This window comes from Ipomoea nil, unplaced genomic scaffold (genome assembly GCF_001879475.1).
Source record: "Ipomoea nil cultivar Tokyo-kokei standard unplaced genomic scaffold, Asagao_1.1 scaffold0268, whole genome shotgun sequence".
Lineage (NCBI taxonomy): Eukaryota > Viridiplantae > Streptophyta > Magnoliopsida > Solanales > Convolvulaceae > Ipomoea > Ipomoea nil.
In genome coordinates this window covers 3,706,285-3,714,163 of record NW_017616696.1, presented here as the reverse complement: position 1 = coordinate 3,714,163, position 7,879 = coordinate 3,706,285, and the positions used below count along the sequence as shown (strand labels likewise).

At 31.5% G+C, this 7,879-nt stretch overlaps 1 pseudogene; it reads right to left on the bottom strand.

The window, feature by feature from the left end:
• Positions 1–1,362: 1,362 nt before the first annotated feature.
• On the bottom strand, positions 1,363–2,775 carry LOC109152951 (annotated as a pseudogene).
• Positions 2,776–7,879: the final 5,104 nt, after the last annotated feature.

Here is a 7,879-nt window from a genome sequence, read left to right as displayed (position 1 = left end):
TGGAACTTTGTGAATAAAACATTGGTTCTTCAAATGAAGTTGGATACCATATATATATATATATATATATATATATATATATATATATATATATATATATAGACTTGTGTTCAGGTGAGAATTTACTTAACGTGAGACCATGCGAACAATTGCATGGGTATACACATTCTATTATATGAGTGCACACTAACTACTCGCAGTCATGCCTGGATGACGGTGGAGACTTTGGGAGTAGTTAGTGTGCATTCATGTAGTAAATTGTATGCACTCATGCAATTTTCATAGTCTCAACTCTCAAGTTAAGCATGGTTTTCATTTGAACATAACTATGTATGCCTGTCCCCTCTGCCCCTTTCTCCATATGGTTGGTAGGTGCTGCATGTTATCCCAAAAATTTGATTAGAAATTAAGTATGGTGGGAGCTAATGAGTGGGGTGAAGAGTGCACGTGCAGGGATGGAGTGGGATCAAATAATTGGGAATTGGGATTGGCACGACGCCTCATTTAATACACCACCAGTGTTTGTCCTGTTGGTATATGTAATGTAGGTAAATTATTATGTGGACTATGGTTCACACTTCACAGTGTTGTGTAGACATATACATTTTTAATATATTAAAAGTATATTATTTGTGGAGTTAGTTTTATTTTTGGTCCTACTGTTATAGGGATTATTTTAATTTTAGTCCACCATTATTTGTCTGGGCCACATTGCGACCATTATTATATAAGTGTTCCACTTTTAGTCTACTGTTAACATTTTTGTCTCATGGCCGTGTTATTTAGGGGTATTTTTGTCATTCTATGGTTGAAGCTTCTCCTTTACCCTTTTAATTGGTTTTCCTTTCCCTTTCCCAGCCAAATTGCGGATGAATTCTTCTAGCCATCTAGTTTTTTATGCTTAACAAACTGGATAAAGGCAAGAACCTCTGCCCATCCTTTGATATCTGGCTTGTTTCTCAAAAATGGAGGAAAGAAAAGCCAAAAACTTGTGAGAATGACAAAGGAGAGTGATAGTGGCCCTGAAACGATTCTTGACAGCCAAAACCTGCCATTTAGGACTGTTAACGAACCGAACATAAACGAATGGAGATTGTTCGTGTTCGTTTGTTAAGAATTTTGGAGTGTTCGTGTTCGTTAAGGTTTTTGAAAATCTTGTTCCTGTTTGTAGCATCTAATATTGAAATAAAAATTCATGTCTCAAATAAAAAAAAAATGCACAGACACATAATTTGTTTGTTCACATTACAAGTCAAAACATACAAACACTAAACGAGCTTGTTCACGAACATTATTAAACGAACACAAACGAGCTTATTCACGATCTCTTAGCAAACGAGCATACAATTGTTCAAGCCCTGTTCGTTTACCTTAACAAACGAACATAAATGAACGCTTACCGAACACACACAAACACACACGAGTAGTTTGGTGAAAGCTCTAGGTTCGCTAACACTCCTATTGCCATTAATGGCTTTCTTGGCGTTAATCTCCTTGGATGAGGAAGAAGCACATGGCTTCTCCGCTGGGCTTCACCCTCCCAATATTGTAGAACACGGCTTCGTGCATGATCCCGGAGACCAAGAACGTCGCCACCACCGCCGGGAGCGCCACCCACTTTCGCGGCAAGAACCGGGCGGCGGCCGCCCGGACTAGGTCGTACACGGCGGGGCGGAGGATGTTGGTCACCATGAGATTCCACCTCCGGCCCTAGAAATCTTGCAGCGAGGTAGCCAAATGCAGGTCATCGAACGATGGCTCCAGCTCCACTCCAACCACCGCTTGGACCGTCGCACTCACCACCGTCAACGAGAGGTCTAAGACGAAGTAGATATGGCAGTAGTAGCACAACAACAACAGCTTGGGAGGAATATCTTGGTAAGTGTACAAACGAAACAACATTCCCAACAAAACCACTTTGTCAGATAATTCACCGGCGACTTGCCGCCGCTTTTCTTCTCCGACGATCTCTTAGATTCTTGAAACTTGATCGGCAAGCAAGCTAAGGCCACGAATCTCGAGAGCGGCAGCGGCGAGGAAGAAAACAAAGGGCCACTCCCAAATGCAAAAAGAAGAAGCTTGAAGCTCCCCAACCACCCTATTAAGAAAGCGGTGCCGCCGCCAAATTTGTAGAGGTGAGATTGAGAGGAAGAAGAAAGAAGACACCGGCCACCGGAAGAACATCGGAAAGTCCCGCAAAATTGGGCTCCAAGAACATCAGAAGAGGTCTCCGCAACTTGGCTGGGAAAGGTAAAGGAAATACAGTCAAACGCTTAAAGGAGAAGACAAAAACAAATAAAGACGAAAATACCCCTGGAATACACGGCCAACTGACAGAAATTCTAACGATGGACTAAAATTAGAACACTTTTAATAACAGTGATCACAATGTGGCAAAATTAATTAAGGTGGACTAAAATTGGAAAAGTCATATAACAATAGGACGAAAAATGAAATTCACTCTTATTTGTGTACTGAATACACATTATACAAAATAATGTATTTTCACTGAATATAAAGTACATTTTTTATATACTAAAAATGCATTATTTATGTATTAAATGTACATTATTTGATAGTATACAAAATAATGTACTTTTTATTTATGATCCCATGGTGTTCACAATAATAATTGTGTAATGTAATGGGCATAGCAGCAGGCTAAGATGCATATCACTGTCATGTGGTGTTTCCAATCTTCCCCTCTCGGCCCACTCTTCATTGCTACTCAAAAGAGAGAAAATAAAACATAAAAAAAAATCACCTACCAGACATTCCCCCTTTCTCTTCACTGCATAACCATTTCTCTTTTTCGTTATCTTTACATATGTGATTGATTTAAAGTTTAAAGTTGCATTTTTTTTTTTTTACTGATCTTGTGTTTGTCATGTGATTAGCATTTTTTTTTATTTCACTATAATGATGATAATGTTGTGCATATCATATAATGTTGTAAGACAAAATCTTCTATGAGGTTTTCTCAACGGATTCTCATGCTTGAGAAACATTACAATTTTTTTATCATAACTACTCTTCAATTCTTAATATTATTATATTTTAATTTGATTTAAAAGTATTACATTTTTCATCAAAATTAACACATTTTTCGTCATAAGTATTATACATTTTCACGTAAGTAACAATTAAACAATTTATTCATGGTTAGTATTACATTTCTTTTCCAATAAGTAACTATTCGATCAATCATTATACCCTACACCACGGCGCACATAGCACTGTGCGCCGCGCGCCTCCCAAAACGACGTCGTTTTGGGAGGCGCGGTAGGAAGTTGCTGGGATTATGTGTATTTGTTCACACAATTATGTGTATTTGTTCACACAATTATGTGTATTTGTTCATCTAGTTATGTACATTTTTTATACAATTATGTACATTCTTTTTATACAATTATGTACATTCGAATCAGAAAATTTGTGTGTATTATGTTAAGAGTTGATGTTTATTATGTTAAAAGTTTATGTTTATTATGTATTATGTTAGATTATGTGTATTATCTTTTAAAAAGAGTATGTATATTTTGTTATATAATTATGTACATTCATGTATACAATTATGTGTATTCTAGTATAACATTATGTACATTTTTGAACAGGGGTTTTTTTTAAAGAACAAGTAACTGCCATTCACTGGGGCGGGAATTTAAAAAAAAAAAAAAAAAAATTAAAACGACGTCGTTTTGCATCTGGGCGCACAGTGCAACGCGCGCCGTGGTGTAGGATATAAATTGCCCTATTCGATATATGTGTCATTTAAAAGATCTCAATTAGAACTTTTTAATGTTATATTTTGTATACATTAATTTTATTTGTACAAAAGAAAAAAGATAAAAATAAATTTAAGTTGAAAACAATTGATTGCATTTTCTTTTTAAAACACTTTCCATAATAAATATTACATTTTTCATCTATATTCACAGTAGAGTCACCCAAAAATGAAATAGTTACTTGATATCAATTGATTGCATTTTCTTTTTAAAAGTTTAATTTGAATTTAATAGTTGTTGGCTATTGTGGTGTTTATGTTTATTTTATTTCAAATTTACATTTTAAATATTGAGTTATATTTATTTTAAAAATAAAAAATAATAGTTAAAATAATAAATAAGAATGGTGGAAAAAACAACAACAACAATAATAATAATTAAATTATTATTATTAAAATAAACTTATTTAAAATTTATAGAGGAAATTTCAATTTTGGTCATATGACTATAGGGGTCTTGTTAATTTCAGTCCTTTGACTTTTAAAAGTGTCAATTTAGTACCTTAACTATGCAATTTTTGTCAATTTTGGTCACTCTGGCCAAATTTCGCCGGAAAATTTTAATTGTTAAAATAATGAGGGTATTTTGACCATTTCACGTCTCTTTTCTTCTTCCCAGGCGAGTCCATCCCTTCCTCTCCCGTTTCCGGTGAATGCAATGAACTAAGATAATGGGGAATGGAAGCTTGATGATATTAAAGATAGGGTTTAGAGAGAGAAAGAACGCCGGAAACGGAGAGAAAGAAATGGACTCGCCGGAGAAGAATAAAAGAGGCGTGAAACGACCAAAATGCCTCATTATTTTAACTATAATTAAGGTACTAAATTGACACTTTTAAAAGTCAAGGACTGAAATTAACAAGACCGCTATAGTCATATGACCAAAATTGAAATTTCGTCAAATTGATACTTAAAACTAAAAATAATTTAAAGCTAATTAATAAATAAAATAATATTTTCATGTCTTTTAAAGTCATTTTACATGATTATATGCTGACAAATAAACAAAGTAAACAAATAATTTACCAAACATTTTTTACAAATCATTAATATTATCAATTGGTTAAAACAATTAATATAATATGCTATCAACTATCCACCTCTTAGTACAAATCGACCCTTTAGAATTTCCCAAATCCCATAATTAATTACACACAAATAATTAGAATATATTCAATAATAATAATAATAATAATAATAATAATAATAATAATAATAATAATCTAAAAACATTATATGTATGAATCCATATGTTATATATATGGTTTTTGTTTGTATTTTTAAGACTAATATGTTTGTACATTAAAATTAAAATAGTGAATATCGCATTTTATCATGATAAAAGTACAGAAATTTCGTTATAATACGATTAGACTTCTGATAAAACTATTTAAGGATCATTTATTAAAATTAATATTATAACAATCTATTTAATCATACCATATTTATTAGTCATTTAATTAGTTTTATCTCAAAATTATTGGCTAACATATTTAAATTACTTTCTTTTTCCATTATAAACACAAATAATATGGTAATAATTAATTTTACATTCATTAAATAGTATCTCTTTCTCAAAAATATAAAAATTTTACAAGCATAACTATGACGAGTTAAAAATAACATTTTAAATTTATTTTATTGATAAATATTTTTTATTTAATACATTTAAAGTATTATTTTAATATTAGGCTCAAAATTCATGCATCGCACGTAAAAATGACTAGTAATAATAATAATAAGTTTGAACCCCAAACGTAAAGACCCTTTACCGCTCCTGCTCTGAAAACTGGTGGAGGAGGTAAATCACGCGAAGTACCTCAACTGGCCTACAATCTCCAAATACTTGTACACTAATGACCATATCATAACCAAATGCCTACCTCCCTTTTTTAATCTATGGTAGGATTCAACCATGTACCATAACCGCTACTAGCAAAGAAAAACTTATTAACTTATTTTAAAACAATAATAGAAAAAATAGATGCAGAAATGACCTCTGATCTATAGTGGTAAACACATTCTCTTAATTATAAGATTGACTCTATTTAGTCCCTGAATTATTCGTGTAGTAATCATTTTTATCCCTCACCTCAAGTATCTATTGAAACCTAACGTTAATGTAAGGGAAAATATGAAACTTTATTTACATGAAATTATAGAGAAGACAAAGAAGAAAAATAATATATATTATATTCATATGCAAGAAATAATTAAAACTTCGACTATAACAAATTATATTCCAATACCATGATTCAAATTGGTGCATGCAACCGATAAGTCTGACGTTGCGGAGAAGAGGAGCCAACTTAAGCCATTTTGACATCTTATGGTGCTATACGTTCAGAGGCTCATCATCGTCTACCACGAGCTTGGCAACTGGTCTTCTATTTACTTCAACATTTCCAACTACTCTCTAATGACTTTCTTCATCGGTTTCATGGCCTATGATTTTGATCCCACTAAAAAAAAAAAAAACTCATAATACTAGAACTCAACATGACAAAGGAGCCAATATGAACCCAGTTCAAGAACTTAAACACGAGAATCTACACAAGAATAAATTAAAATGCTTAATATTTAACAGTAAAGGAGAAGTTTTCTTGAGCAGTACAAACATTCTTAAAATGTACTACGTGAGAGGTCCAAGACATTTCTCCATTGTTATGCCGCACAAGAAAAGGAAGACAATGAAAGAATGATGTTTTTGAATGATCGAATTTAGGTTGGGAGTTGTTGAGCTGGCCAGGCCATGACCGGATTGGTCAAAAAATTATGCATTAAAATTCTTAAACATAATAGAGTATGAGAAATGGAGAATTAAGGAACTCGAGGAAGGTGAATCCATTGATACCATTTGAATTGATGATAGTAGAATGTTTCGTGCAATTACCATCAGAACTTTTGGATTACTAGAAAATCAAACTTTCTAATACTATAATATTTTCCTTTGACATTTTTATATAACACATACAAATACTTATAACAAATCATATTCAATTATATACTTATTTGACTAGTATTTTGTGAGAAACAAATGAAATTTTAAATTTGTTCTTATATCAATATTAAATAACCGAGTTACCATTATAACACAATTAGAGCTTAAATGACGTTTTTTTTTTTTTTTTTTTTTTTTTTTTCAAAATAGATTGTATAAATGAGGATATATATAATTAGAAGTTTGTATGTGGGTAATAATTTCCAAAAGGGAAAAATTATGTGAGTTTATAATTGTAGTGATTTGTGGCGGAATGTTATTTAAATGGGTAAGTTGAGCTTCCTTAAGTAAGACATGCATTCGTGTGGTTGGTTTGGAATGAACCAAAATATCAGTGCCCGTAGGTGGCATGGCAACCCCCACGTTTGTTACTACTTTCTAGGCCGCACACTGTACCACTTATTATTATTATTAGTTAATTCCATTTTTTGTCTTAAATTGATAGGGGTCAACCTATTTATAGTTCTTTTTATTCAGAACATTTATTTTTTGTCCTAATATTATTGTGACATAGATCATTTTTGATCATTTATCAACAAAAAACAATTTAATGTTATTAAATACAAAGGTATTTCGGTCCTTCAATTAGAATTTTTTTCAAAACAAAAAAATAAAATAAAAATTTAACGGGTCAATCTACTTTGCATAAAATAATCAAAATATCCTTGTATTTAACAACATTTCAACAATTTTGTTAACAAATGATAAAAAAAAATGATCATACTACAATAATACTAAGATCAAATGAGAATTTTCTAATAAAAAAGAACTAAAAGTGGAATACCACCTATAAATCTAAAACAAAAATGAAATTTACTCTATTATTATTATTATTATTATTAAGAAGGAAAATGCTCTCAAACTACTGAAACTAGTAACAATTGTACAATTAAATCCCCAAATTTAAAAATAAAAAGTTTCAATAATTAGACCTTAAACTTACCAAAAAAAAAAAAATACAATCAACAAGTTACCATATATTCCGTAACTTGCTAACTAAACATTGTATGTGACTTTTTAAAGTGATTTGGCGCATAGTTTTGTATTTTTAAAGCAGAAGTAGATAATAAATTAAAAAAAAAAAAAAAAAAAAA